We start from the raw sequence: 24,082 nt of genomic DNA on the forward strand, positions 1-24,082 counted from the left end.
TACACATGTTCCCCATCCTGAACCCTCCCCCCTCCCCGTACCATCGCTCTGGGTTGTCCCAGTGCACCAGCCCCAAGCATCCAGTATCATGCATCGAACCTGGACTGGTGACTCATTTCATATATGATATTATACATGTTTCAGTGCCATTGTCCCAAATCATCCCACCCCCTCCCTATCCTACAGAGTCCAAAAGACTGTTCTATGCATCAGTGTCTCTTTTGCTGTCTCATATACAGGGTTATATCTTGTTACCATCTTTCTAAATTCCATATATATGCCTTAGTATACTGTATTGGTGTTTTTCTTTCTGGCTTACTTCACTCTATATAATAGGCTCCAGTTTCATGCACCTCATTAGAACTGATGCAGAGAAAGCCTTTGACAAAATTCAACATCCATTTATGATAAAAACTCTCCAGAAAGCAGGAATGGAAGGAACATACCTCAACATAATAAAAGCTATATATGACAAACCCACAGCAAACATTATCCTCAATGGTGAAAAATTGAAAGCATTTCCCCTAAAGTCAGGAACAAGACAAGGGTGCTCACTTTCACCATTACTATTCAACATAGTTTCGGAAGTTTTGGCCACAGCAATCAGAGCAGAAAAAGAATTAAAAGGAATCAAAATTGGAAAAGAAGAAGTAAAACTCTCACTGTTTGCAGATGACATGATCCTCTACATAGAAAACCCTAAAGACTCCACCAGAAAATTACTAGAACTAATCAATGACTATAGTAAAGTTGCAGGATATAAAATCAACACACAGAAATCCCTTAAATTCCTATACACTAATAATGAGAAAATAGAAAGAGAAATTAAGGAAACAATTCCATTCACCATTGCAATGAAAAGAATAAAATACTAAGGAATATATCTACCTAAAGAAACATATATATATTAGTTTATATATTATATTTTCTACATATATATAAAACTATAAAACACTGGTGAAAGAAATCAAAGAGGACACTAATAGATGGAGAAATATACCATATTCATGGATTGGAAGAATCAATATAGTGAAAATGAGTATACTACCCAAAGCAATTTATAGATTCAATGCAATCCCTATCAAGCTACCAATGGTATTCTTCACAGAGCTAGAACAAATAATTTCACAATTTGTATGGAAATACAAAAAACCTTGAATAGCTAAAGCAATCTTGAGAAAGAAGAATGGAACTTGAGGAATCAACCTGCCTAACTTCAGGCTCTACTACAAAGCCCCAGTCATCAAGACAGTATGGTACTGGCACAAAGACAGAAATATAGATCAATGGAACAAAATAGAAAGCCCAGAGATAAATCCACGCACCTATGGACACCTTATCTTTGATAAAGGAGGCAAGAATGTACAATGGATTAAAGACAATCTCTTTAACAAGTGGTGCTGGGAAAACTGGTCAACCACTTGTAAAAGAATGAAACTAGAACACTTTCTAACACCATACACAAAAATAAACTCAAAATGGATTAAAGATCTAAACGTAAGGCCAGAAACTATAAAACTCTTAGAGGAGAACATAGGCAAAACACTCTCCGACATACATCATAGCAGGATCCTCTATGACCCACCTCCCAGAATATTGGAAATAAAAGCAAAAATAAACAAATGGGACCTAATTAAACTTAAAAGCTTCTGCACAACAAAGGAAACTATTAGCAAGGTGAAAAGACAGCCTTCAGAATAGGAGAAAATAATAGCAAATTAAGCAACTGACAAACAACTAATCTCAAAAATATACAAGCAACTCCTACAGCTCAATTCCAGAAAAATAAATGACCCAATCAAAAAATGGGCCAAAGAACTAAATAGACATTTCTCCAAAGAAGACATACAGATGGCTAACAAACACGTGAAAAGATGCTCAACATCACTCATTATCAGAGAAATGCAAATCAAAACCACTATGAGGTACCATTTCATGCCAGTCAGAATGGCTGCAATCCAAAAGTCTACAAGCAATAAATGCTGGGGAGGGTGTGGAGAAAAGGAAACCCTCTTACACTGTTGGTGGGAATGCAAACTAGTACAGCCACTATGGAGAACAGTGTGGAGATTCCTTAAAAAACTGGAAATAGAACTGCCTTATGACCCAGCAATCCCACTGCTGGGTATACACACTGAGGAAACCAGAATTGAAAGAGACACGTGTACCCCAATGTTCATCGCAGTACTGTTTATAATAGCCAGGACATGGTAGCAACCTAGATGTCCATCTGCAGATGAATGGATAGGAAAGCTGTGGTACATATACACAATGGAGTATTACTCAGCTTTATAACATTTTAAATGAAGATGCTATAGGTTCCAACTGCAGGATTCCTATAATAGTATCTGCTGTTTACCATGCTATAAGTACAATCTGCATCTTCTTGCCATGAGGGAGACAGCACACAGTAAATGGTGCCTTCTGGGTATCAACAGGATTGGAGTGTTTTTCTTTGACTTCCAAAATAGGAATAGATCCCTTCTTCTCTAATTCAAGTCCCTTTTCATTTTTTAAACCATTCTTTTTTGCTACTTTCCAATTCTTGTCCACAATCTGGTGGAGGATAGAAGGACAAATTTAATTTTAAGAGAGTAAAAATGTATTTTTATTTTCCTCTTCATGACAAGAATCTGTGATCGTCTATAAAACAGTGGAAACAGTCCAAAAAGATTAAAATGGAGGCTGCTGGAACCAGCTCTTCTATTTATTCCAAATGGCATTGAGCTGAACACACCCTTTTGACGTTTTTCCATTTTATTAACAAACACTTTGGAGTCCATTGCCTTTGAGGTTTATTTTTAATTTGAAAAATACAGATTCTATTTGCACATAGAAGTTCGCATGAAAAATTCAGACAGATATCCACAGGTCCCGACATACTGTCTGATGCTCTGGTGTTGGGAGCAAAAATTATCCATGTGGATCAGCTGTGAGCAATACTGTGCCAGTGGGTTTTGCTATCTGTGTAATGCAGGGTGTGTAGCCAGGGGAAAAGTGAGCTGTTCATTTTGTTTTGTACTTATCTGTAAGTTTGCATGTGCAGCCAGTGTTGAAACACACATGGCAACAGAGTGTAAGACAGTTAATCCCAAGCAGGAGAGCCTCTAAAAACCATTTGCATTTTATTCTGGAAAGAATTTCTTTTGAACATGGAGGCATTTGATCATCTGAAAGTCTAAAATTATTTATAAAAACAGAGGCTTGAAATGAATAACTTCTTTAGGTAGAACTAGACAGGTACTAGAACTTTTTACCCTGGCTTCTGTCTCATTTCCTGTCTTTCCCAGTATACAAACCTCTCGGCCTAATTCGTACATATGGGCTACTGATGTTATTAGGAGTGGGCTGAAAGAAGTTAGAAATTTGGTTCCAAGGGTATTTTACAGTTTCTCAGCCATGATGTAGAAAGTAGAAAGGGGCTGTAATGGTAGCTAGCATTCCTTGAGCACCTTTTGCATGCAGAGTGCTGAAGTTGCCATTTTCATTTATTCAGCAAATGCATTTGAGCATCTGTAGTCTACCAGTGCCGTTCTAAGGATGGGAACTGTAGTTGTGAATAAGATAACATTCCTGCTTTCATCAAACTTATGTTCCAGTGGAGATATATCTATATACCTCTGCTTTTTTATACATCTATATCTATAAACAAATAAATAAAAATATTCTAATAGTGATGAGAGGTATGAAGAAAATAAAACAGAATTTGGGGCCAGAGAGGTAGTTTCAGGTGTGTGTGTGGCATGTGTTGTGTTTGTGTAAGGGAGCTGCTATCAGCGTTATGATTCCAGTGAGGCCAGAATGAGGAGCATGGAATCACTGCTGTGAGCAGAGGGAGGAGCTTTCCAGGGAGAAGGACCAGCCAGAGCAGGGGCTTTGATAACAGAATGGGCCTTGCCTCTATATATATATAGCAGATCTCTCTGAAAAGATCATGCAAGCTGCTATGGAGTGAATGGATCATGGTGGGAGAGAGGCTGGGAGCAGGTGGTGGAGTTAGAAAGCTGGGGGTTAGGGCTCCACAGATGCAGGACTCCATGGTTGGTCCACCATCCTGTGCTGCCCACAGACTGTGTGGGTCCACAGTGAGGTGATGACAGAAATGTCACACATAGACAGAGCTACTTGACAGTAATTGTATGTCTGTTGGATCTAATGAGCAAAAATTAGAGCTTTCATTGTGTATGCTAATTTGTCTGATAATTTGCATTATATTTTAATGTATTGGTTCTCAACAGACTGGAAATTTTGAAACAAAAAAAACCCACCCTGTTCTTCTTGCTCTTGTCCTCCTTGTCCTCCTACCTCCTATTTAGGAGGTAAAGTTGACGTGCTTAGCATAGTGGCTCCTGAAGTTGACTTAAAATCAGAATCATCCAGGACAGTAAACATTCATTTGAATGTGGGAGGATTTTGAATTGATAGGGATGTGAAGCCCCATCGGGCCTTTATGTTTAACACACACATGTACATAAATACACAAAAACACACATTTATACACATCTACATACACATCTACACACACATGCATGCACACACAGAGACACCCTCCCCAGGTAATTCTGCTGTGCTAAGGTTTGAGAATCACTACTGTAGAATTGTATACCCCCTTTGAAGTAAATAGACAGGATGTTAAGAACACAATATTTTTAATTTAAAAAGCAGGCAGTTTCAGTTTCTCATGAAGAATCAAGAATTAGCTTTCTGTGCCAAATACCAGCAGACATAAACAGACTTGCTTATTTACACACTGGATATACTTCTGAAAGGGAAAAGAACATTATCTAAGAAGACAGAGAAGTATTTACAGTCTAAATTAAGTCTTTGTGTAATAAGAATATATTCAATCTTTTTAAAAAAATTATATTATTTTTCCTATTTTGAAGTGAGTTAAATGACCTCATTGTTGTATCACTTCCACAATATATCACTGGATAAAAATGGGTTCAATGCTAAGTTTATTTTTTAAACTCTATATTGAATCATTATATTAAAAGTCTAAACTCATGATAAGCTTTTCCCACACTTTCCTTGACATCATTCCCAGCAAAGTACTGTGATCTGAACAGGACTTCTGACCAAATCCACCAGGTGAGAGTTTCCCATTCTTTACCAGGAAAGGGTAAAAGACATTTTTCAACTCGTGTTACTTCTTGGACACTTTTTGAGAAAAAAAGTTATAAACCATTGTGGAGACCTTAAAAGTGACTAGCCTCAAATCAAAAATAAAAGATGAGGTTGATAAAAAAGAAAATAAAGCTGGCATTTGACTGTCAGCTCATAGAGTGATGAAGTGGTTTCTAACTGAATAATGGGGAAACTCAAGTTTCAGTATGAAGACGTGTGCTCAGCTGCCTAACAGCCAGAGAGCAGCCAGCATTTTTTCACCTCTTTGTTGCTAGATCTTGAAACATATCTTTTCTTTAAGCTTTCCAGGCTTCTCTTTTTTTCCCATTTGTCCTGGGAATGACAGCAAGATGGTATTATAAAATGGGAGAAGGAGAGGGAGGGAGAAAATGAGGGGACAGAATGGAGAGAGGAAACGGTTGTTAGAAAATTTGTCTGCCAGTATCTGTGCTTGTCGAGGTCTTTTTCTTCTAGCTAGAGGGGGAAATACCATTCTCTTTTCCCAAGCAATTATAGGCCCCAAAGATTGAAACTTGGTATATAGCTCTTTAATCTCAGCAGATATTTATGGTTAAACATTAGACTTTTAGGATTCCAGATGTCAGGGTATTAAAATATAAAGGCACAGTGGAGTCTCAGAAAATATTAGAATCTTTGGGATATGTGATGGCAGGGATTTTTATCCTGAGCAGAGGAGGATGAAGCTTCCAGGGACACTTTGTAAGATCCAAAGAGCCCCTTTCTTCCACCTTACTCTTTCCTTCCTCATGACTTGTCTGGGCAGTGAATGGTATCACAAGATTTGATTGCATTTTGACATAATCCACACTGTGAATCGGAAGGATTTTCCTGCGTGATTTGTAAAGGGTGAAGTATTGTAGAGAGGCATTATGATCTATGGAAACAATTTCCTTTTCCTTTCTTCAATCTAAACATCTTATTCCTGTGATGCTCTTGTATCTCAGCCCTACCATTAACAACTAATACTTGTTGAGTATATTTCTGACTCTCTGCTAAGAGTTTTGGATGAATGATCTCATTATTAGGGTAGAATGGACAGGATCTACCCTAAGAGATATTTTTGTTCACTCCATTTTTTCCATGTGGAAGCTGATGTAGAGACATAGGCACCTTGTCCAAGTTGTATGACTACTTAATAGAAGATTCACGGCTGCACCCATGTCTTTAACACTATATAGTACTGTACGTAGTACCCTCCTTCGATGTTTTCTTGATTCTTCCTCTAGATTGTCCAGGGTAAGCTCTCTGAGTTCTGTCAACTTTTCTCACACACAAAGCTCTGTCTACGCAGAACAAAGCAAACTGAAACTGTGTAATTATTCCAGCAATTATCCACCCCAACTAACAATAATAATAGTTACCATTTATCTGGCATATTCCATGTGCCACACATTATGCTAAGTGGCTTATAAACATACCCATTTATCCCTACAACAGCCTTAACATGTAGGGATTATTATCCCTTTCAGCACTGGAAGGAATAGGGGTTTAGAAAAGTTAACTAATTTTTCATGGTCCCGCAGCTAGAATGTGTAGAACCAAGATTTATATCTGTATGTGTCTCACTCCAAAGTCTGGGCTTGTAAACATTTCTAGATAATTGTCATCGTGTGGTCTGAATCATCTGGTGGTACGCTGTACAAAGATATATTTAACTGAATAATTCACTTATTTCTACTTTACATGGTAGGAAATAGATGTTTAGATTTTTAAAAAAACTGTCAATTACTATAACATTTTGGAAAGACAATGTAATAGCAACCATACAGAAACCCTATATATGTGTGTGTGTGTGTGTGTGTGTGTGTGTGTGTGTGTGTGTGTGTATGTATATAGCCATTTTCCGTGAACAGACTAAATGGATTCTGTCACATCCAAGAAAAGCATTTTGCAGCGTTAACCACTGGATGTTGTGTGACAGAAATAGCCTTGAATGGAGAAAAAGCTTTGGTCATGAGACCAAAAGAATATTATTGTAATTTTTCTGTAGCTTTTCCGTTTCCTCCAATTAATTAATGTAGAGCTTTTTTCCAACTTAGATAAATGTTTACTGAGTACTCAGTGATAACAAAGCACTGTGAACTGTTGGAGTAGCCTAGAAGAGACATCAAGGTAGAGAAGAATGGAAGTCATATATGAAAGAGAGAAATCAAGAGTTGTATTTAGAAGCAACAGACACAGGGCTTCCTGTGTGTTGCAATGTAACAGCTCCCTTGTGGGATGCTTTCTGCTCCCACATACAGCTGGGACTCCATCTCTTTATGTCTTTGCTTCATCTAACACTCAATTCCATTACAGCTTATCTCATGCTCTATGGTCATCAATTTACAAGCCTGCCTTCTCTCCAGACTGAGTACCTTGAAGGCAAACATCTTTGAAATTTTAGTACAATCTTTGGAACATAATAGGTGCCCAGCAAATCTTTGCTGAGTAAAGGAATAAATGAATATATAGGTGACTAAGTGAGTTTAAAATTCAAGAGTTGAAGTTTGCTAGGCAACTGTTTTGCAAAATATGTTTTGTAAATTTAATCAATGTATGATTTTTTAAAAATTAATTTATTGGTTATAATTTGAGGCTAATTACTTTACAATATTGTGGTGGTTTTTGCCATATATGATTTGTTTTTGTATTTTTAAAGAGTGCTTCCCTTTCTCTTATCTCAGGAGACTGTGAAAATGTGATGCTTCACCAGATAAACGTTGAAACCTCTGACCATTCCCATTTTGAAGATTCATCATGTGCATTAAAATATTAGAGGTTCTGATAGTCTTGAAATTAAAAAAAAATACGGCTTAACTTTGTGTTATCCAATATTTATCAAACTTTTTGGATACAGACTATGTTTTTACACTACACATGAGTACTTCTTGAAATTCAGTTCAGTTCAGTCACTCAGTTGTGTCTGACTCTTTGCGACCCCATGGACTGCAGCACGCCAGGCCTCCCTGTCCATCACCAACTCCTGGAGTTTACTCAAACTCATGTCCGTTGAGTCGGTGATGCCATCCAACCATCTCATCCTCTGTTGTCCCCTTCTCCTCCTGCCTTCAATCTTTCCCAGCATCAGGGTCTTTTTCTTTTTTTTTTTGGATATTTATAGGAGCTTTATTCAAAACTGCCAAAATGAGGAAGCAGCAAAGATGTCCTTCAGTGGGTGAATAAGGAAATAAACTGGGGTCCATCCAGACAATGGACTCTTATGCAGCAGGAAAAAGAAATGAGCTATCAAGCCACAGAAAGGCAAGGATGAGCCTTAAATGCATATTCCTAAGTGCAAGAAGCCAGTCTGAAGAGGTTACATACTGTGTGATTCCCACTGTATGGCATTCTAGCAAAGTTAAAACAAAGAAAATTGATTAGTAGATTGGTGAGTGCCAGGAGTTTGGGGAGGGAAAGGGGTGAATAGGTGGGTCAGAGAGAACTTTTAGGGCTGTAAGAATAATTCCATAAAGAAGAATATAATAGAATCAGGGTCTTTTTCAACAAGTTAGCTCTTTGCATCAGATGACCAAAGTTGGAGTTTCAGCTTCAACATCAGTCCTTCCAATGAATATTCAGGACTGATTTCCTTTAGGAGGGACTGGTTGGATCTCCTTGCAGGCCAAGGGACTTTAGAGTCTTCTCCAACACCACAGTTCAAAAGCGTCATTTCTTTGGTGCTCCACTTTATAGTCCAACTCTCACATCCATACATGACTACTGGAAAAACCATAGTTTTGACTAGATGAACCTTTGTTGGCAAAGTAATGTCTCTGCTTTTTAATAGGCTGTCTAGATTGGTCATAACTTTTCTTCCAAGGAGCAAGCGTATTTTAATTTCATAGCTTCCATCACCATCTGCAGTGATTTTGGAGCCCCCCCAAAATAAAATCTGTCACTGTTTCCACTGTTTCCCCATCTATTTGCCGTGAAGTGATGGGACCAGATGCCATGATCTTGGTTTCCTGAATGTTGAGTTTTAAGACAACTTTTTCACTCTCCTCTTTCACTTTCATCAAGAGGCTCTATAGTTCTTCACTTTCTGCCACAAGGGTGGTGTCACCTGCATATCTGAGGTTATTGTTATTTCTCCCAGCAATCTTGATTCTAGCTTGTGCTAGATTCTAGCTTGTGCTTCATCCTGTCCAACATTTGTCCTTGAAATCAGTGTATGTCAGAATGCATTTTGGGGAATATTATCTCATATTAATCCATTTGCCTGCAGAAATAACATGCCAGTTGAAAAGAAATGATAAGATTACAGTATTTTGTATTTTGATGGTTTCTGGAAGGTCAATCAATTCTACTTCCTACTTCCCATTCAATGCAAAGATGGCCTCTATTGGTAGCTTTCTCAGAAAGTGGGAATTCATTCTCTTACAAGACTGCCAACTATATTCTGAATAATTTTATTTGTTAGGGTCTTCCTGCTATGATTCCTACCCACCGATCTAGTTTGCTTTCTGGTTACAGAGTATAAGTAGTTCTTTCCATATTGCAGCTTTTTATATATTCAAAGGCAGTTAAACAGTGATCTTATAATAAACAAATATACCTCTTTCAAGCAAAGAAATTCTAAATTTTTCTGTTAGTCAACATATGACAGACTGTTTCAGAATTTTGCTTTCTAAACTGGCTTGTTTTGATGTTCCTTAACTTGTTGATGATTTTTCAAAATGTAGAAACCAGGACTCACCATTGCCTATCCAGAATAGCATTGTCCAATAGAAATAATAATGAAAATGGCAAGAGTAATTTAAATTTTCTAGGGTCCAGGTTAAAATAAAAAAAGGAAAAAGAAACAGGTGAAATTTAATTTAATAATATATTTTATTTAATCCAATAAATTCAGGTATTATTTTGAGGTATAATCAGTGTAAAATTATAGACATATTTGCATTTCTTTTTTCATACTGTCTGTGAAATTTCACATGCATTTTGCAGTTATAACACATCTCAATTCAGAAACTACATTTTCATCAGGAATATTTGATCTGTATCTGCTGCTGCTGCTAAGTCGCTTCAGTCGTGTCCGACTCTGTGCGACCCCATAGACAGAAGCCCACCAGGCTCCCCCGCCCCTGGGATTCTCCAGGCAAGAACACTGGAGTGGGTTGCCATTTCCTTCTCCAATGCATGAAAGTGAAAAGTGAAAAGGAAGTCGTTCAGTCGTGTCTGACTCTTATCGACCCCATGGACTACAGCCTACCAGGCTCTTCCATCCATGGGATTTTCCAGGCAAGAGTACTGGAGTGGGCTGCCATTGCCTTCTCTGGATCTGTATCTAGATTTCATAAACTTCACAACTCAAAAGTAGATGCATGTTCAAGTTGTTCCAAATATACCTAAACATTTTCATAACTAAATTATCAGTTTTACACTTTTAAATTATATTTAATTAAAATTATATACAATTTAAAATTTAGTTCTTCACTTGCACTAGTCATATTACAAGGGCTAAATGTATGTAGATGAGTATTTCTTCCTTTGTTCTGGAGGGACAAGTATTAAAGAAAATTGGTATTTTAAACCTTTGTTCTAGACTTTGTTAAATTTCATTTTTGTAAGTCATTTTTATCAGATACATCTGATGTTTCATCAGATACATATTTGGACTTGAGGATTAGAAACTAACCACAGAATTAGAGACCACCTAATTGGTTCTGAGCATGTAGCTCAAATCAGTAGAAGAGATAAACTTGACTTATGGGGATAATCTGTCATTAGCAGAACCTACTGTATAAAATATCCAGTCTTCTAAACAAATCATCAAGGTTTTCTGAGAGTGGGAATTTTACTACTCAGAATTTTACTATTTCCCAATCCTTTATTGAGCAATCTATTCACATTTCTGTAGAAGGAAATGGCAACCCACTCAAGTATTCTTGCCTGGGAAAACCCATGGACAGAGGAGCCTGGTGGGCTATAGTCCACGGGGTCACAAGAGTTGGACATGATTTAGTGACTAAACCACCACCACCACCATTCACATTTCTATGCTCTGTCATGGGCTTCCTTGATGGTTCAGAGGTAAACAATCAGCCTGCCAATGCAAGAGATGTGGGTTTGATCCCAGGGTTGGGAAAATCCCCTGAAGAAGAAAAAGGAAGCCCAATCCAGTATTGTTGCCTGGGAAATCCTATGGACAGAGCAGCCTGGTGGGCTATGGTACATAGGGTCACAAGAGGTCAGACTCAATTTAGTGACTAAACAACAATGCTCTGTTATATGAGAAGCAGTAACATCAGTGCTCCACAAGAGGGGCTATTTTTGAGTGTAACTAAGTGAAATTTCTTGTTTTTGCCATGATAAGATACTGGCTCTCTCCTTTCTCTTTTTCATTTTCTTGTCTTTTCTTTATTTCACTCTTCCTCCCCTGCTCTCTGGCTTGGATTATTTCTGCCTTGGATTATATCTCTGCTAGGAATTCATGGAATAGTAAACTGTGGTCTTATTCTTAAAATTTTAATAATGGAGGAATCCTTCAGTACTGCTTTTATTCCTGTGGTACAAAAATTACTGAAAGCTTTGGAAGGCAGACGCTCAGAGTTTAGCTGATTTTATGCCTAAGACAGCTGTTGTTAGTGATTTTGATTATTTTGTGTGTGTGTGTGTGTGTGTGCATTTTTAATGGAAGGAAATACTTCCATTAGGCAGTCCCACCAAAAAATAAAGCGATTTTGCCTTGCCAATGTATACTAAATAAGTTCACGACTGAGACCTTCTGATATCGACATTATGAATCTGAAATATTCTTTGATTTAGTTTAAGTTTTTTCTCCATGTATTTGCACACTTGCTAGATGTAAAATCAATGCTATTTTGTGACAAACAGTAATTAAAATATCTTATAAACATATATGGATGGAACAAAATTTTTTAAAAGGTCAAAAATAGATAACAAATGCATTTAAAAACTTAGTTTATAACTAAGATGACATTTTAAATCATGGGAAAATAGAAGTTATTGATGTTGAGGCATTTGGTTAATCACTCAGGGAAAAAAATTAGGAATTCACGTTTTTCCCTTTATAAAAATGAATTTCATATGGATTCAAGGTGAAAAAATATATGGAATCACCAGGAAATATTGGTAAGATTATATATATTCTTAGTTATAGAGATTTTTCTTAGCATGAAATAAAAATCTAGTACACATATATAAATGTCTGATAAATTTGTCTTGTATGAATTTAAAAGTTCTGCAAAGGATATTAAAAACTACACTTAAAAATTAGAAAAAAAATTACAACTCATATAGAAAAGGGCTAATCTTAATATAGAAAAATATTCTTACTAATATTTAAGAAAAAACTATTCAAAATATATTCAAATAATTTTGAACTTCATTTCACAGATAAATACAAATGCCAAAAAACATACAGAAAGCCACACAAAACACAGAAAATGAGAAAGATGAGTTCTTTCTTAATCAGAGCATGGGTTAGGAGGTTTTACATGAGTTGAGCTGCCTGGACTGTGTCTACTTGCTAGATGGGCAACTCCAAGAAAGCTTCTAGTTTCTCTGAGCCTCAGTTTCCTCATTTAGGAAGTAGAAACATTAATAGTATATACCTACATGTTTGGGCTTCTCTAGTGTCTCAGTGGTAAAGACTCTGCCTGCAATGCAGGAGACCCAGGAGACGCATGTTCGATCCCTGGGTTGGGAAGATCCCCTGGAGGAGGGCACGGCAACTCACTCCAGTATTCTTGTCTGGAGAATTCCATGGACAGAGAAACTGGTGGGCTACAGTCCATAGGGTCGCAAACAGTTGGACATGACTGAAGCGACTGAGCACACAGTGAGATGATTATTTTAAGGATTACAGGAGAGCAACTCAACAAAAGTATCCACCACTACTACTAAGACAGTGATGACCATTGCCACTGTATTAACTATTAATATGTTTATTTTCACAGTCATGTTGGCAACTGAAGGTCTATACTTTGACTTCCACAACTCCATTTTTAGGAAATTATCCTAAAATTTTTTGTGAAATGAATAAAAAAGACAGTAAAACATATACAATGAAAAAGAAAAGACTCTCTGTCTTTACCCTCAGCAATCCTGATCTTCAGTGCTGCCCCTTAGAGGGAAGTTGCCGTTTTTAAAAATCATGTATATGTATTACTTATTATTTTAATAAGAATAATGACAGTAAAACAAATGGGAATCCTGAAATATGAGTTGGTTATTATGTAAAGCATGTCAGGAAAAAGGACACAGAAGAAAAGAAATTTTCCTAGACCTAGAAGCCAATCTCTCTACTACAGAATTACGGACTCCCTGTAGGACCCAATTCCAATTTGCTTAACTCCCTCACAGGAAAAATATTAATGAAATTGAATATAAGTTCCTGAAAGTAATTGCCATGGAGAAAGGGAGATGAAGCTGACTTTTTTTTTTCCTGTGGCTGTGGATAATCTCTTCCCTTTTGGGTGATGTTGGTGAGATGCAACTTTCCTTAGGTACAGCCCATGAGGACCCATCCCTACATCTAGGCCATATTCTGTCTTCTTGTTTGAGCACTTTAGAGGCAAAGGAGCAGATCCTGGAGTTATAAAACTCACAATGCCTATAAGCTACTCAGCTGCTCACCTGGCTTGGGATGGACACTAAGTAAGTACTAGTGACCACTGGTTTTTTTGTCCCATTTATTCTGCCTCTGACTGGGCTGATGACTTGAACATTTGAGCATCCAGCTTAACTGGTTCTTTTACCAGTTTTCTGCTGCCATGAGAGATTGTATAAATGTAGTGGAGTGAGTGAAAGTCGCTCAGTCATGTCTGACTCTTTGCAACCTCATGGACTGTAGCCCTCCAGGCTCCTTGGTCCATGGATTTCTCCATGAAAGATACTGAAGTAGGTTGCCATTCCCTCTTCCAGGGGATCTTCCTGACCCAGGAATCAAACCCGGGTCTGCTGCATTGCAGGCAGGTTCTTTACCGTCTGAGCCACCAGGGAAGCCCATTAAATGTAGTGGCTTAAAAGAACACCCATGATTGCCTCATAGTTTTACAAGTCAGAAGTCTGGATACTTGGCTGGTTTATCTGCTTAGAGCCTCTCAAGGCTGAAATTTAGTTATTGACAGGACTGCATTTCTTTCTTGAGTCTTTCTGGATGAATCCACTTCCAATCTGACTCAGGTTCTTGGCCCGATTCAGTTCCCTGTGACTATAGGACAAAGATTTCTATTCCCTTGCTGGTTGTAGGCTGGGAAGGGGGTAGGTGGGGCTCCTGCTTAAAGTTTAGGGCTACCCTCTCTCCCTGACTGTGACCCACTTCACCTGCAAAGCCAGCATCGGTGGCTTGTGTCTGTCTCGTGCTTTGAATTTCTCTTGCCTTCTCTTCTGCACCATCTCTCTGATTCTAGCCAGTGAAAGTTCTTTGCTTTTAAGAATTTATAGGGCTCAATTGAGCCCACACAGATAAACTTCCCATTTCAAGATCCACAGACTTTATCACACAACCAAAGTCCTTTTGCCATATTCACATGTTCAAGAAGAGGGCATGGACATGTGTGGGAGGTTTTTACCCAGCTTGCCATAGTTCTTTGCAAAGCCATAGTTGTTGTTTTAGAAGGTGGAAGAGCAAGAGCTAGTAAGCTGGAATACTGATGCTACCTCTGAAAGATTTCTTTTTTCTCAGAAAAGAAGGAAGACCTGGTTTATCTGATTTCAGAGGTATTATAGAAATATGGAGGACTCCGTGTCCTCTCTTCAGAAAGAACATCAGGTTTTGATGGAAAAATTATCAGTATAACTGTATTTATTTGATATGATTGTGTAACATTATGGTTCTTAAGCTTATTTTTGTCTCAGCTTTGTTAAAATTTGAAGCAAAAAATATTTTACAGGCATACCTCAGAGATACTGCAGCTTTAGTTCTGGATTGCCCAATAAAGTGAATATCACAAAAAGCAGGTCATATGAATGTATTGGTTTCCCAGTACATATAAGAGTTATGCTTACATTATGCTGTAGTCTCTTAAATGTGCAATAACATTTATCTAAAAAAAAGCAATAATACAAATCCCTTCATTAAAAAATACTTAGTGCTAAAAATGCTGAACAGCTTCTGAACCTTCAGTGATTTGTCATCTTTTTGCTGGTAGAGGGATTGAACTATTGTGATAATAACGCATATATGACACAGAGACACAAAGTGAGCAAATGCTGTTAGGAAAATGGCGCTGACAGACCTACTTCATGCAGGGTTGCCACACGGCTTCAATTTGTAAAAATCTCAGTATTTGCAGAGTGTAACAAAATGAGGTGTGCTTGTGTCTTGATATGCATTTGAATATGTATTTTTAAACATTAATTTTATCAAAGTTGCTTTACAATATTCTGTTAGTTTCTACTGTACAACAAAGTGAATCAGCTATATGTATATATATATCCCCTCCTTTTTGGATTTCCTCCTCATTTAGGTCACCGTGGAGCACTGAGTAGAGTTCCCTGTGCTATGCTGTAGGTTCTCAATAGTTATCTATTTCATACATAGTATCAATGGTGTGTGTGTGTGTGTGTATATATATATATATACACACGTGTGTATATATATATATATACACACACATATATACACATATGTCCATCCCGGTCTCCCAGTTCATCACCTCCTTTCCCCCTTGGTAACCAACCATACATTTGTTACATGTGTTTTAACTATGACTTTATTATAAACTGTCATTGATTGATCCTTTTGAACTGTGGTGTTGGAGAAGACTCTTGAGAGTCCCTTGGACTGCAAGGAGATCAAAACAGTCAATCCTGAAAGAAATCAGTCCTGAATATTCATTGGAAGGACTAGTGCTGAAGCTGAAACTCCAGTACTTTGGCCACCTGATGCGAAGAACTGACTCATGGAAAAGACCCTGATGCTGGGAAGACTGAAGGCAGGAGGAGAAGGGGACGACAGAGGATAAGATGGTTGGATGGCATCACTGACTCAATGGACATGAGTTTGAGCAAGCCCCAGGAGTTGGTGATGGACAGGGAAGTCTGGTGTGCTGCAGTCCATGGGGGTCGCAAAGACTGAGCAACTGAACTGAACTGTTGTTGATTATTTACCATGATAGCACTTCAAAATACAGCCTCAGTCACCAAATTACCCCTGAGTTAAGGCAACAGAATGTAGGCATTAGGAACTCCTGACTGTCCAGTGCTTGGTGATGCTTGGTGACACAAATGTAAACTTCTGCAGTAAGGGAAAACAGCTAGTTTTCCCTTGCTCTCTCAGACACATCGATAGCCCACCCAAATAGCTGAGTATGAACCTGCAAAAGCTTAGATGAGGGAGCACTGCATTTTGCAGCAATTAATTTTGCAGAGGAAGCAGTCTGTTTAAAGATGCCTGCAGCACTCACTAAAATGGGGGCTGTTTTTCAAGGCCACCAGAGCTGCAGTGGGCTCAGGCTGGTTCATCAACAAAAAATGCTAGAATATGGCCTCCTGGGTTTTGCAAAAGGAGGGACTGGAGGGGCAATGAATTATGCTCACCTGCTAGAGCTGGGTGAAGTCTGTAATTGTTTAGCCCCCTAGCACTCCCCTGCAAGGGTTAAAATGACAGAGATATTAGTTGGCGATGGCTAAAATTGTTGGTTTGAAGCTCTCGGCAATACGCAGACTGTTATTTACCGGACTTGGTCGATTTACTTCTTAATGCAATAATGACCTGTGAAATGAAACGTGAGCTAGACAATTGTTCCTCATTGTTTCCAGTAAAACAGCCCTTCATACCCCATTAAACCACCATTAATTCCATATGAAAGAGAGTCACGCACAAGTGCAGGATGGTCTCTCTTTCTCGGACATTCCTGCTCCTGTGCTCCAGTTTTATTTTTCTTCTTTTACTTCATATTTCCCCTTTTCTTCCTCTTTCCCTCCATTTCTCCAAATGGAATATGGACATCCTGGAGTCCATGGTGGGAAATTCTTCCAAAGGAGTTACATCTCCTCCCAGAACAGGGGCAAGGTTTCAGTTGCCAAACCTCCACCTGGCTCTGTGTTTGCCTTGGACATGAAAATAGCTACAGAAACAGAAGAGTTTTGAAAAACAAGGAGCAGTTGTTTAGTCTTGTTTAAAAAAAGATCCAGATGCCTGTTCCAGATGGATAGGTGTTCGTCGTCCCACACTGGTTGCCAAGGAACTGCCTCCAGGTAAGCCAGCCATGTGGATGGGTGATACACTTTCTCTGGCCTCAGAAGTGGTCCTTCCCACATCAGGAGACACAGGAAGCCCCTCTCTGTTCCAGGAACCTGAATAGCTTTGAGCTGCTTTCCCTTATCCTGGGACCAATTCTAACTCCCCTGTAACAAAGGCCCCAGCCTGGAAGCACTAAGCCACGTGGCATGATAGCTGCTTCTGGAGCATTTCTTTTCCCTGACTCTTTTGTCCTTATACTGGCACCCGTCTTAATTTTTTTCACTGACACTGTGGAATGCTTTGCTATTCATTTTGCATTTTACTGAAACCAAGCAAGGCCCCTCTGTGTCTCTCATTTATTATTTGTAGGAAGAAGACTGTAGTCTCCTAGACTTTTCTGGAGTTCCAAAGAGCAGACTCAAGCAGTTACTAATTAGGGAAATGAGGGAATGCAGAAACAGAGGAAAAGCAGTCAAGAAACAATCAGTTCAGTTCAGTCACTCAGTTGTGTCCGACTCTTTGCAAGTCCATGAATCGCAACACGCCAGGCCTCCCTGTCCATCACCAACTCCGGAAGTTTACTCAAGCTCAGCGTCCATCGAGTCGGTGATGCCATCCAGCCATCTCATGCTCTGTTGTCCCCTTCTCCTCCTGTCCCCAATCCCTCCCAGCATCAGTCTTTTCCAATGAGTCAACTCTTCGCATGAGGTGGCCAAAGTACTGGAGTTTCAGGTTTAGCATGAGTCCTTCCAGTGCACACCCAGGACTGATCTCATTTAGGATGTACTGGTTGGATCTCCTTGCAGTCCAAGGGACTCTCAAGAGTCTTCTCCAACACCACAGTTCAAAAGCATCAATTCTTCGGCGCTCAGCCTTCTTCACAGTCCAACTCTCACATCCATACATGACCACAGGAAAAACCATAGCCTTGACTAGACGGACCTTTGTTGGCAAAGTAGTATCTCTGCTTTTGAATATGCTATCTAGGTTGGTCATAACTTTCCTTCCAAGGAGTAAGCGTCTTTTAATTTCATGGCTGCAGTCACCATCTGCAGTGATTTTGGAGCCCAAAAAAATAAAGTCTGACACTGTTTCCACTGTTTCCCCATCTATTTCCCATGAAGTGATGGGACCGGATGCCATGATCTTCGTTTCTGAAAGTTGAGCTTTAAGCCAACTTTTTCACTCTCCTCTTTCACCTTCATCAAGAGGCTTTTTAGTTCCTCTTCATTTTCTGCCATAAGGGTGGTGTCATCTGCATATCTGAGGTGATTGATATTTCTCCTGGCAATCTTGATTCCAGCTTGTGCTTCTTCCAACCCAGCATTTCTCATGATGTACTCTGCACAGAAGTTAAATAAGCAGGGTGACAATATACAGCCTTGACGTATTCCTTTTCCTATTTGGAACCAGTCTGTTGTTCCATGTCCAGTTCTAATTGTTGCTTCCTGACCTGCATATAGGTTTCTCAAGAGGCAGGTCAGGTGGTCTGGTATTCCCATCTCTTTCAGAATTTCCCACAGTTTATTGTGATCCACACAGTCAAAGGCTTTGGCATAATCAATAAAGCAGAAATAGATGTTTTTCTGGAAGTCTCTTCTTTTTTTGATGATCCAGCAGATGTTGGCAATTTGATCTCTGGTTCCTCTGCCTTTTCTAAAACCAGCTTGAACATCTGGAAGTTCATGGTTCACATATTGCTGAAGCCTGGCTTGGAGAATTTTGAGCATTACTTTACTAGTGTGTGAGATGAGTACAATTGTGTGGTAGTTTGAGCATTCTTTGGCATTGCCTTTCTTTGGGATTGGAATGAAAACTGAGCTTTTCCAGTCCTGTGGCCACTGCTGAGTTTTCCAAATTTGCTGGCATATTGAGTGCAGCACTTTCACAGCATCATCTTTCAGGATTTGAAATAGCTCAACTGGAATTCCATCACCTCCATTAGCTTTGTTCGTAGTGATGCTTTCTAAGGCCCACTTGACTTCACATTCCAGGATGGGAGAAGTGTGCTGCTGCTGCTGCTAAGTCACTGCAGTCATGTCCAACTCTGTGTGACCCCATGGATGGCAGCCCACCAGGCTCCCCCGTCCCTGGGATTCTCCAGGCTAGAACACTGGAGTGGGTTGCCATTTCCTTCTCCAATTCATGAAAGTGAAAAGTGAAAGTGAAGTCGCTCAGTTGTGTCTGACCCTCAGTGACCCCATGGACTACAGCCTACCAGGCTCCTCTGTCTATGGGTTTTTCCAAGCAGGAGTACTGGAGTGGGGTGCCATTGCCTTCTCTGTGGGAGAAGTGTAGACTACCCCAAAATATGCCTTAATGACATATTGATTATTTCAAATTAAAATTTATTCAAGTACCAGTTGAATCTAGAGGGACACTCTGACCCTCCTCTTGGTCTCTTTGAAAGGAGAAAATAAATCTCTCATGTGAAAGTTGCTTTTCTTGCATCTGGGGGTAGAAGGGACACCATTATCACTAGGGGCAGGGAATTTAGGGCCAAGAAGCTTGTATAAATAAACCTTGTTACTTCTTTCCTAATTTATTGCCCAAGCTTTGCTTAAATTTCTTAGTAATTGAGCATCCAAACCTAAGTTCCTTTGCTCTGGCAATTCCTCCCAAATTTATTGTTTTCATGTCTAAAAAGTATAAAAATGTCTGCTCTGGCCATTTCTTAGGCCCCATTTCTGTGAGACCTCTGTGCTCATAGATTAAATTTTGTTCCTTTTTCAGCTGTTAATATGACTTGTATCAATTTTTTTTTATTAGTCTGGCTAAAATAATTCAAGAGAAGTCAAGGGAAATTTCCCCATCCCCAACAGAGTCCATCAGACAGATACAAGATATATATATTTCCATCCAGAAAGTCCAGATTTGGCAATGAAGGTATTTTGTTTCCCCCTTCTCCTCTTGAGAGGAAGGGAAAAAAAGGGGAAAGATATTCTGAATCACCTAAATCACTCTTGATCACACACACACACTCAAAACAAAATCAAAATAACACCTATCAATTTTTTATATCCTTTCTACTTTTCAGTTCTGATTTTGGAGGTGTGTTTATCATTTGAAATTCTTAACAGTTGGTTTTTCTACCTGTCTTAAAGTGGTTCCACTTGTACATGAATTGTTCTTGAAGAGTCCATTGTTTTATAAGTAGCAACTCTGGCACTGGTTTGTATGATCAGATCAGATCAGATCAGATCAGTCGCTCGGTCGTTTGTATGATACTACCTGGTAATTGGACTTTCCGTGTGGCGCTAATGGTAAAGAACCCACCTGACATGAGAGGTAGGTAGGAGACATGAGACTCAGGTTCGATCCCTGGGTTCAGAAGATCCCCTGGAGGAGGGCCTGGCAACCCACTCCAGTATTCTGGCCTGGAGAATCCCATGGACAGAGGAGCCTGGCAGGCTATAGTGCATGAGGTTCCAAAGAGTCAGACACGACTGAAACGACTTAGCATGCACATACACACTTGGTAATTAGAAAGGCTAGTATATTCCTCATATTTCCCCCTCCACACAGGGTCATGTGTGCTGGGAATTAATAGCGTAGGAGACTGGGCACAAACAAAGATTGTCTCCCTATAGGACAAAGAGAAAGGCTATTTACTTATTTAAATTTTTATTTTTTAATTGATTAATTCATTATTTTTGGCCACACTATTTAGACCTTCCCTATGAATTCACTTTTTTTTTAATTGAAGTATAGTTGATTTGTAATGTGTTAGCTTCAGGTGTATCGCAAAATGATTCAGTTATATACATACATATATATATTTTGGAGGCTTCCTTGGTGACTCAGACAGTGAAGTATCTGCTTGCAATGCAGGAGACTCAGGTTCAATCCCTGGGTTGGGAAGATCCCCTGAAGGAGGAGATGGTAATGCACTCTAGTACTCTTGCCTGGAGAATTCCACGGTCAGAGGAGCCTGGTGGGCTATAGTCCACGGGGTCGCAAAGAGTCAGACATGACTAAGCGACTAACACCTTTCACTTTTGTATGTATTTTATGCCTTTGGAAACTCTAAGTTTGTTCCTGATGTCTGTGAATCTGTTTCTGTTTTGTAAATAAGCTTATTTGTATCTTTTTTTATTCCACGTATAAGTGATATCATGTGATATATGCCTTTGTTTACCTTTCTTCACTTAATAAGATAATCTCTAGGTCCATCCATGTTGTGAACTCACTTTTTTAAATTAATTTATTAAACTTTTTATTTTGTAGTGGGATATAGCTGATTAATGCTATTCTGATAGTTTCAGGTGAACATGGAAGGGACTCAACCATGTGTATACATGTATCCATTCTCCCCCAAACTCCCCTCCTGTTCAGGCTGCCACACAACATTGAGCAGAGTTCCTTGTGCTATACAGTAGGTCCTTGTTGGTCATTCATTTTAAATATAGCAGTGTCTACATGTCCGTCCCAAACTCCCTAACTATCCCTTCCCCCCACTCTTCCCTCCAGCAATCATAAGTTCAGTGAACTCACTCTTGAATCTGCTGTACAATGGAGCTCATCACCTCATTCTTTCCTGGAAAACATATCTGGCATTTTACTGTTTACAGCTAAAATTACAGAGCTCCCAGGAACAAAGTGACTACAATCATATAGCCTATCAGACCAAACTCTCATTCCTTTTCAAGCCAGTATTTTGTCCCCTGTATTACAATTCCTTTTAATAAAAAGTTAATTACAAAATAAATCAGCAATTAGTGAAGTAAATAAGTGATTCATGGCTCATTTAAAATAAACTTCATTTTTTTTAAAGAAAAAAATAATAGAGGGTAACCCTTTATTGTTCAGAGTAGACTTATTCCTATGGTTACTGCATCTTTCAAGAGTTTACTGAGGTCCTACGTGTCCTTCAACGGGATGCCCTCTTCACTCCAGGAGGAAGTGAAGTCTTCTTCCTCAGACTGCCTTGGAATTTACTAGAATGTTGTTCTTCAAGTTACATTTTGCTTAGCATGATTAACTGTATTAGCATGTGGTAGTGACTTCTTTCTCTGATTTGATCATAACTTTCCTAAGGGAAGGACAGATTTATTATGCTATTTTTAGTTTAGTTTAACCAATATGTATTGATTTTCCATTACAATTTAATAACAGTTACTACTATTACAATAGTTTCCCTTTACTGGGTGCCTCTTACATGCAAGACATTGTGTGGCATGTGTGACCCCTTTGGGCCCCTCCCTGACTCCAGTTGCATTCCTTTCCCTTCCTCCTCTTGGAGAAACTACCTTGAATTTGGTGTTTCTCATACCTGTGTACTTCTTCATATTCTTTCTTTATTAATTTGGTTGGAAAAATGAATAAGTAAACTTTTACCCGCATAGGGGTATACCAGCTTCAGTGACATTCATCACTTGTTCTTTGTTCAGATGTCTCTCTGCCTTAGGTGATGCATTTCTCCTCCTGTCCTGCCAAGGGATTGGAATCCACTGTATTAGTATTGTTGAGAAAATGACAAGAAGATGCAAAATGCAGAGTGAGGTTGTGTTCGAAGAAAACACAGCCAAGTTTCCATTTTCTTGAGGGAGATGGGACACCTCTGCTGCTGCTGCTAAGTCGCTTCAGTTGTGTCCGACTCTGTGCGACCCCATAGATGGCAGCCCACCAGGCTCTGCCATCCCTGGGACTCTCCAAGCAAGAACACTGGAGTGGGTTGCCATTTCCTTCTCCAATGCATGAAAGTGAAAAGTGAAAGTGAAGTCGCTCAGTCGTGTCCGACTCTTAGCGACCTCATGGACTGCAGCCTACCAGGCTCCTCCATCCATGGGATTTTCCAGTCAAGAGTACTGGAGTGGGGTGCCATTGCTGTCTGTCCTTTTCTTCACCAGAGCAGGTGTTTCTCAAAATTCTGCTAATAGAATAGCCTTCAGTTGTAGCTCTCAGTGTCCTGGGTATCTGGGAGAACTCCATGATGGGTAAATCAAAATTGTGAAGGTCTGTGAAAGTGGTTTAGTTCCAAATTCCTGCTATCTCTATATGCTAGTAAGAATTGGTTTTAGAATTTTTCTCGCCTTTCAGGAAAAAGCAAGGGGAAGGAGCTTGTGTACACTTGGCCTTCTCACTTACTAGCTCTGTGACCTTGGAGAGGTCACTGATGTTCCCTTAGCCTATTTCCTCATCTGTAATATATGTACAGCAATACCTGTTCTGCCTAATTTTCAGAGTTCCTTTTATAAAGAGATGAGATAACTCATGTTGCTTGTAAACTATAAAACACCATGAATATAAAGGGAAATAATTTTGTGTCTCATCATGGGGGGAAAATGACAAAGATGCTTATTCTGCCTGAGTAGACAGTATTTAGACTTGAAGCTCAAACATGAAAACCCTAGTTAGTTATTTCTATTTTATCTAAGATTTTAGCATCATGAAAAATGGTCTTGTTTTCATTTGCCTTAATGTATCCCTAGTCCTGAACACAGTTGTCAAAATCTATCTACTTACTGATCATATAAAAAACTGGTAAATATGAATCTTCTCTTGATCCATGGCTTCAAGAGAAGTTCCAAGGCCTGAGAACAAAACAAGAGTTGAGAAAACCTTCACCTTCTAAGACGCTTCCCTGGTGGGTCAGATGATAGAGAATCTGCCTGCAATGTAGGAGACCCAGATTCAATCCCTGGGTTGGAAAGAACCCCTGGAGAAGGGAATGGCAACCCTCTCCAGTATTCTTGCCTGGAGGATTCCATGGACAAAGGAGCCTGGCAGGCTATAGTTCTTGGCATCACAAATTCAATGACTAACACTTTTACTTCACCTTCTAAAGTGAGGCTCCAGAGT

At 39.2% G+C, this 24,082-nt stretch overlaps 1 protein-coding gene across 2 annotated transcripts in view; it reads left to right on the plus strand.

Moving 5' to 3' along the window:
- The window catches only part of PKHD1 (PKHD1 ciliary IPT domain containing fibrocystin/polyductin), a 457,080-nt gene that overhangs the window by 336,344 nt on the left and 96,654 nt on the right, over window positions 1-24,082 (plus strand). The window lies entirely within an intron of this gene.

Source organism: Bos mutus, chromosome 23, assembly GCF_027580195.1.
Source record: "Bos mutus isolate GX-2022 chromosome 23, NWIPB_WYAK_1.1, whole genome shotgun sequence".
NCBI classification, from domain to species: Eukaryota; Metazoa; Chordata; class Mammalia; order Artiodactyla; family Bovidae; genus Bos; species Bos mutus.